This window comes from Myxocyprinus asiaticus, chromosome 36 (assembly GCF_019703515.2).
Source record: "Myxocyprinus asiaticus isolate MX2 ecotype Aquarium Trade chromosome 36, UBuf_Myxa_2, whole genome shotgun sequence".
In the NCBI taxonomy this organism is placed as follows: domain Eukaryota; kingdom Metazoa; phylum Chordata; class Actinopteri; order Cypriniformes; family Catostomidae; genus Myxocyprinus; species Myxocyprinus asiaticus.
This window is the reverse complement of record NC_059379.1, coordinates 38,589,521-38,597,786: the sequence shown is the minus strand read 5'-3', so window position 1 is coordinate 38,597,786 and position 8,266 is coordinate 38,589,521. Positions and strand designations below refer to the sequence as shown.

General features: G+C 36.0%; 1 long non-coding RNA gene across 1 annotated transcript; it reads left to right on the top strand.

Annotated features, from left to right (window-relative positions):
• The first annotated feature begins 4,581 nt into the window (after positions 1-4,581).
• On the top strand, positions 4,582-7,740 carry LOC127427161 (uncharacterized). Its single transcript, XR_007894910.1, has 3 exons — positions 4,582-4,833; positions 4,983-5,051; positions 5,473-7,740. It is a non-coding gene; the product is annotated as an uncharacterized LOC127427161 (long non-coding RNA).
• The last annotated feature ends 526 nt before the right edge of the window (positions 7,741-8,266 follow it).

The window sequence follows — 8,266 nt, the reverse complement described above, 5'->3', positions numbered from 1 at the left end:
ATAATTACTACAGTTATTTTTACTACAGTAAAACTGTTACATTATTTTAAGGAGAACTGAAATTAACTATTTTTCCTTTCTTTCTTGTAAACAATTTTAATGTAGTAACAATAACTATAGTGTCTATAGATTCCATGGACATATTGTGTATGTGCTATGTGCATAAAACACCAATAGTATCTATTCTAAAACATTTAAACTCCAATTTCACAATAAGTCATCTATACCGATAATATTACATTGATATTTCTGATAATAATTACAATAGAATTGGTAATATATGTACCATTTTTAAAGAAAACATGAGTGAGCAGGCAAAACACATTTCTTTTATTTCTTATGGGATTCACATTCAACTGTAGGTTATAACAGAATGGCACAATCATAAAACAAAACATGGCAACAAAGATAAGAAATGAAATGACCCCTGTTCAAAAGTCTGCATACCCTTAGTTCTTAATACTGTGTATTGCCCCCTTTAGCATCAATGACAGCGTGCAGTCTTTTGTAATAGTTGTCTATGAGGCCCCAAATTCTTGCAGGTGGTATAGCTGCCCATTCGTCTTGGCAAAATGCCTCCAGGTCATGCAAAGTCTTTGGTCATCTTGCATGAACCACACGTTTGAGATCTCCCCAGAGTGGCTCGATGATATTAAGGTCAGGAGACTGTGATGGCCACTCCAGAACTTTCACCTTTTTCTGCTGTAACCACTGGAGGGTCGACTTGGCCTTGTGCTTAGGGTCACTGTCGTGCTGGAAAGTCCAAGAGCGTCCCATGCGCAGCTTTTGTGCAGAAGAATGCAAATTGTCTGCCAGTATTTTCTGATAACATGCTGCATTCATCTTGCCATCAATTTTCACAAGATTCTCCGTGCCTTTAGAGCTCACACACCCCCAGAAACATCAGTGAGCCACCACCATGCTTCACAGTGGGGATGGTATTCTTTTCACTATAGGCCTTGTTGATTCCTCTCCAAACATAGCGCTTATGGTTGTGACCATAAAGCTCTATTTTGGTCTCGTCACTCCAAATTACAGTGTGTCAGAAGCTGTGAGGCATGTCAGGGTGTTGTCAGGCATATTGTAACTGGGCTTTTTTGTGGCACTGGCACAGTAAAGGCTTCTTTCTGGAAACTCGACCATGCAGCTCATTTTTGTTCAAGTATCGTCATATTGTGCTCCTTGAAACAACCACACCGTCTTTTTCCAGAGCAGCCTGTATTTCTCCCGAGGTTACCTGTGGGTTTTTCTTTGCATCCTGAACAATTCGTCTGGCAGTTGTGGCTGAAATCTTTCTTGGTCTACCTGACCTTGACTTGGTATCAAGAGATCCCCGAATTTTCCACTTTTTAACAAGTGATTGAACAGTACTGACTGGCATTTTCAAGGCTTTGGATATCTTTTTATATCCTTTTCCATCTTTATAAAGATCCATTACCTTGTTACGCAGGTCTTTTGACAGTTCTTTTCTGCTCCCCATGGCTCAGTATCTAGCCTGCTCAGTGCATTCATGTGAGAGCTAACAAACTCATTGACTATTTATATACAGACACTAATTGCAATTTTAAAAGCCACAGGTGTGGGAAATTAACCTTTAATTGCCATTTAAACCTGTGTGTGTCACCTTGTGCGTCTGTAACAAGGCCAAAGGGTATGTAAACTTTTGATCAGGGCCATTTGGGTGTTTTCTGTTATCATTATGATTTAAAAAGGAGCCAAACAACTATGTGATAATAAATGGCTTCATATGATCACGATCCTTAAATAAAAAATTTCACAATTTCTGCCAGGGTATGCACACTTTTGAGCACAACTGTATACATATATATATATATATATATATATATATATACACATACACTGGCGGCCAAAGTTTGGAATAATGTACAGATTTTGCTGTTTTGGAAGGAAATTGGTATTTAGTTCACCAAAGTGGCATTCAGCTGATCACAAAGTATAGTCAGGAAATGACTGATGTAAAGTACAGCACCGTCACTGTTTGAAAAAAGTCATTTATGATCAAACCTAGATAGGCCCCATTTCCAGCAGCCATCACTCCAACACCTTATCCTTGAGTAATCATGCTAAATTCAGGGTTTTTCCTGGCTCAAAATGAGGCAGAGGTGGTACCATCCTGATCATGTGCACACATACACTTGTACCATGCCTTCCACTGGCTGAAGCAAACACTTACAAGCAACATATTTTAGGTGTTCTAATAATTAGGTGATTGAAAAAAATGACAATTATCAACTTATAGCATATTTAATTTAAAAAAGCTAACCTGTTCAACAATAAATTAAATACAACATAACAGCTAATATGTTCATTTATAGTTAACAAACAGCAAACTTGATTAACCTCTTAAACCGATAATAAGATCATCTCTGATGATGATGTGGGTGGGTATGGTGGTAAGGGACGATGTGTAGAAACCAATTGGCCACTGTTTTACAGCTTGGATTGGACTGATCGCTTAGATCAGGGGTCAGGAACCTATGGCTAATCAAGTGGCTCCCCGGGTGTCTCACAATTCACCAACACATGATTGTTAAAAACTTTCTAGAGATAATTTTCCTGCAGAAAGTGTGGGTGCGATTGCAAAGCTTGAAGTCAATGACACTGTTTTGATTTCCTTTCTCCCGAATTTGACGTACAGCCTACTCCTGGTGAACAAGGTTTGAAATGAACACCCGCCAAATGCGGATGTTTCCTGTGGAGTATTTTGCTTATGTACCAGCCACTGTGGAAGGCGACCTGTAAGACTTCTCTGAGTGATATATTACAAGAAATTAAACACAAAGATGCACGTTTGAGGAAACGTGATTCTATTTTGAAAAACAAATGAAAGAAAAGCCGTCGATGCGCGTCTGAATTGATTTGTGTGCGCAGTGAGCTCCGCTGTTCACCAGTGCAATGAAAGCGCTTCTCCAAGACACGCACATGCATTGAGTTCTGGGCCTTGTTTCCCAATAACTATTGATCTTAGCTGTGAAAAGCATTTTCTACGAGAGATTTCATGAACGTTCGTTATTTTTTATGTGCACCCAGGGTGTGAAATAGCACCCGCCACCCACAAAATGCGACTAGGCTCAATCCAGTTCGCCAGCTGCTTCTCCAAATGTATTTCATGCGCGAGTAATTTTACTCTTCTACCCACAACAGGCGGGTGACCTGTAAGACGTCTTGGAGTGACACATGACAAGAAATGCTGTTAGTCAAAAAGACGCGCTTGAAGAAACTTAATTATATTTTTAGGAATAGACAAAAGAAAAGCCGTCAATGCTCATGTCTGATACTCTGTTTATTCTGAGGAGTGCAACAGGACCCTGTCTCGTGGAAAAAGCGCATGTAAAGTGTTATCACTCCTTTTTCTCTGTTTCATTCATCTGAAAACTGTTTGGAAGAATAATGGCATCTATGAGAATGCTGCAAATGATCTCCGATCATCTCGTGAGGTGCTGTGAGTTTCACATTATTTCCATGGAGCAGTTCACTCTTAAGCATTGTGAACGCAACTCTACAGGTTCAGTAATATATATCTTTGTATTAAAGAAACAAAGACGAAAGTGATTAAATCATAAAGTAATACAAGACACGTTCACCTTGAACCTAAAATTGAGTTTTCTTTTCTTTTCTTTAGGCAGCATTAACTGTATTACCAAACACAGTGAAAACACATTTGATAACAACACACATTTGGCAGCATTTTTTGGGAACACATGGGAATTTATTAGGCTTATTTATTATGATAATTATTATAATTATCTTTACATTTATAATTGTCTTTAATTCTTAATTTGTAGCTATTAGTCATTTTTCACCTGATACTTGCATGATGGCAAATGGGGCCATTAGAGACGGTAAATGTTTGGATTTGGGGAGGTGGTTATATATAAGATTTTTTAATCACTTCGTTATTTTAATTTCTTTTTTACGTTTCGTTTAAAGTGCAATTTGAATTTAGAAATTTATTTTGTTTAAGTTTTTCTTGTTTCAATAAATTAATTTAATTTTTAAAGCAAAATCAATAAAGCAAAAATATTCACCGACCTTGGGGGTTGACCATGTAATCGGATAACGCGATATTTTAAATGCGATTATTATTAAAATATATTTGCATATCGCCCAGCCCAAAATGGACATTACATTTTATATGAACAATTGTAAAATGAAGTAATTTTATGGCGACCCGCACAAACATGTGTACTCAATTCCATATTGCAACATGTTACCTATTAATTTTTGCATATTTGTTTGTTTTTGAGTAGACTATGGGCAATATAAACATTTAATTTTATTGAAAAACCTTATTTTTGAAAATAGTAAATTATTCATTTGTGGTATGGCTCTTTTGAAAAAATGCATTAACCAAAAATTAAAAAAACTGCCTCCTTAGTGAAAAAAGGTTCCTGAACCCTGCTGTAGTTTATAGGGTAAATAACTGTAAAATGACCAGTAAATTACTATGATATAATCATACAGTATTTAACTGTAATATGCATTGCATCATGGGGAATTTCGTTGACGTCACTCATTAATAGCAGTAAATTACTTTATCAAATGAATACAGTACCAAACTGTAACTAAATACAGCAAATTACTGTAGATGTATATCAGCGGGAATCCCACCACTTCCTGATGGATGTACGTCTCTCTGTGTTCATACTCTTTTTTTTTTTTTTTTTTTTTTCATAAATCCCGGTAATTATTTGCATTAACACAGACATGGGCAGACTCTGTTTGATCTCGGAGCATTTCTAGAGGAAAAATGCACTGTCAGCGTCTATTGTTATGCTCAGTTTATAATGGATGACACAGAGACAACTGCAGGTAAGTTCAACGATGAAACTTGCCTCTATAATATTCGAAATTCTAACGGTTGGTATCGGTAGTAAGATAAACTGTATATTTGGTAAGGATACTGAACTGTAATCTTGGCTCTGTCTCTCTCGGCCTCCCTCCACTCCCGATGGTACAAGCCCCGATGCCCCGCAAAGCTGTCTGAGGAAAGCTGCATTTGAGCAGAGCTGAAAGTCCCATCAAATTAAGTAAGTACTGTAGAAGCAGTAATAAGACGATAATTCAAGAATTTTTTTATTTTTTTTTTAATAGAGAAATACGAAAACTCGAATGTTATTGAAAGGATGCCATTAAAGTTTATTTTGGGGCTGTTCACAGAGGACGCTTTCTTTTCTTGCTTTAGTCGTTGATCGCGTCTCGCTGATTTTTTCTCGCGTCGTGAGTATTGCGTTTTTAAGACAGTGCGTCACGTTGAATGCTGTTCAACGTTTTAAAATGCGACACGAGACCCGCGTGTTCACTTTTGCGTTGCGCTCCATCTTGCTGTTTTGTGCACAATAACGAGTCTTGTGTGAACGGCCACACAGTTAAATGAGATTTTGGGAAGTATTGTGTGTGATTACTTCATGACTTTAACATTAACACTGAACATATATTATTTTATTTCAGTGCTGACTTAATCCTGAGTGCCCAGCTCTGACTGACGACAACTTCTCCTTCTATCTGTATACATTTTTTGTTTCCTTTTCAACTGCTGTAAATGTTGTGTAGTCTTCTACTTAAAAGGATAGTTCATCCAAAAATGAAAATTCTCTCATCATTTACTCACCCTCGTGTCATCCCAGATGTGTATGACTTTCTTTCTTCAGCAGAACACAAATTAAGATTTTAAGAAGAATAACTCAGCTCTGTATCCTTACAGTGTAAGTGAATGGTGGCCAGAACTTTGAAGCTCCAAAAAGCATACAAGGGCAGGATAAAATATTCCATAGGACTGAATATATTGCTATTCTGAGATGCGGGTTGGTGCTGTTTTGACGGTACGAGGGGGACCTACACAATATTAGGCAGGTGGTTTTAATGATGTGGCTGATCAGTGTATTTAGTGTTACATATGGCTAGCTGTAAAATTAAATGTGTATTGTACTATTTTACTATATATATATATATACAGTATGTACACTGGTGGCCAAAAGTTTGGAATAATGTACAGATTTTGCTCTTATGGAATGAATTGGTACTTTTATTTACCAAAGTGGCATTAATTAAACTGATCACAATGTATAGTCAGGACATTAATAATGTGAAAAATTACTATTACAATTTGAAAAAAATATTCAGAACTTCTTAAACTACTTCAAAGAGTTCTCATCACAAAATCTGCCACGTGCAGCAATGACAGCTTTGCAGATCCTTGATATTCTAGCTGTCAGTTTGTCCAGATACTCAGGTGACATTTCACCCCACACTTCCTGTAGCACTTGCCATAGATGTGACTGTCTTGTCGGGCACTTCTCACACACCTTACAGTCTAACTGATCCCACAAAAGCTCAATGGGGTTAAGATCCATAACACTCTTTTCTAATTATCTGTTGTCCAATGTCTGTGTTTCTTTGCCCACTCTAACCTTTTCTTTTTGTTTTTCTGTTTCAAAAGTGGCTTTTTCTTTGCAATTCTTCCCGTAAGGCCTGCACCCTTGAGTCTTCTCTTTACTGTTGTACATGAAACTGTTGTTGAGCGGGTAGAATTCAATGAAGCTGTCAGCTGAGGACATGTGAGGCGTCTATTTCTCAAACTAGAGACTCTGATGTACTTATCCTCTTGTTTAGTTGTACATCTGGCCTTCCACATCTCTTTCTGTCCTTGTAGAGCCAGTTGTCATTTGTCTTTGAAGACTGTAGTGTACACCTTTGTATGAAATCTTCAGATTTTTGGCAATTTCAAGCATTGTATAGCCTTCATTCCTCAAAACAATGATTGACTGATGAGTTTCTAGAGAAAGCTGTTTCTTTTTGCCATTTTTGACCTAATATTGACCTTAACACATGCCAGTCTATTGCATACTGTGGCAACTCAAAAACAAACACAAAGACAACGTTAAGCTTCATTTAATGAACCAAATAGCTTTCAACTGTGTTTGATATAATGGCAAGTGATTTTCTAGTACCAAAGTAGCAATTTAGCATGATTACTGAAGGATAAGGTGTTGGAGTGATGGCTGCTGGAAATGGGGTCTGTTTTCAAATAGTGATGGTGATGTTTTTTACATCAGTAATGTCCTGACTATACATTGTGATCAGTTGAATGCCACTTTAGTGAATTAAAGTACCAATTTCCTACCGAAACAGCGAAATCTACATTATTCCAAACTTTTGGCTGCCAGTGTATATGAAACATTTGCAATGTGCCAATTAAATATAACTTTTATTGAATTTTTTCTAAAAAATTAACAATTCAAATATGGTTATATATTACAGTAACCCATTTGTTACTGTATATGATAATTACAGATAGTTACTGTACAATTTAATCATTTTTACAGTAATATACTTAAGCCACCAATTACAGTAATCAGTAAATAACAGTAAACAGCCACTGCAGTAGCTTACTGAACCAGGCTTTTACAGTAACTAGCTGGCAACAGTGTTGCCAGTATGTTACTGTAAAAAAAGCCTGGTAAAGTCTAACAGTGTAGTTTTGTACTTATTTATTAATCTTACTTATGTTTATAATTTGAATTTATGGTTAATGTTAAATGATTTAATATTTATGATTTTTATATAAATAATATTACTACTAATTGGACTTTTAGCACCTTATTACAAACCTGGGAAATTTATTATGTCAATTCTTATAACTACTGCATTATGAATTGTGCTATTTATTGTTCATTTTGTGGCAAATACAAACTATTAAAAATGCTTTACTAAATATTACTGAAATGTGTTTTATATGGTTATTTCACTTTCTTAGTGATATAATATCTACAGTATATGAACTATTTAATTCACATATACATTAAACGTTATTCAGGTATTGAAACAAAAACAGCAACTAAAAACTAAACAAAAAACAAATGTCAAAAAATCCATGCTGGGAACCCCTAAAAGGTTCTATTTAGAACCTTTTCACCTGGCTCAAAGAACCCTTTAGGGTTCTTTTGATACAACATAACCCTTAAAAAAGGTTCTGTATAGAACCTTTTAGGGGTTCCAAATGTGAAGCGAGAGATAGAATCATTTTGGGTTCTATATGGAACCTTTTCTAGCCTAAACAGTGTATAGCCTAAACATCCTTAAAAATAAATACATTAATCTGATAACCAAAGTGCAGAGGATTAAGTGTATTTTATCTTCCATTGACAAGATGTATGACAAAATACACAAAACAAGTAATATGTAATGCATGTTTTCTTCTCATGTTAATTTATATTTTTTAAGAAGATTTAGATATGTACTGAAA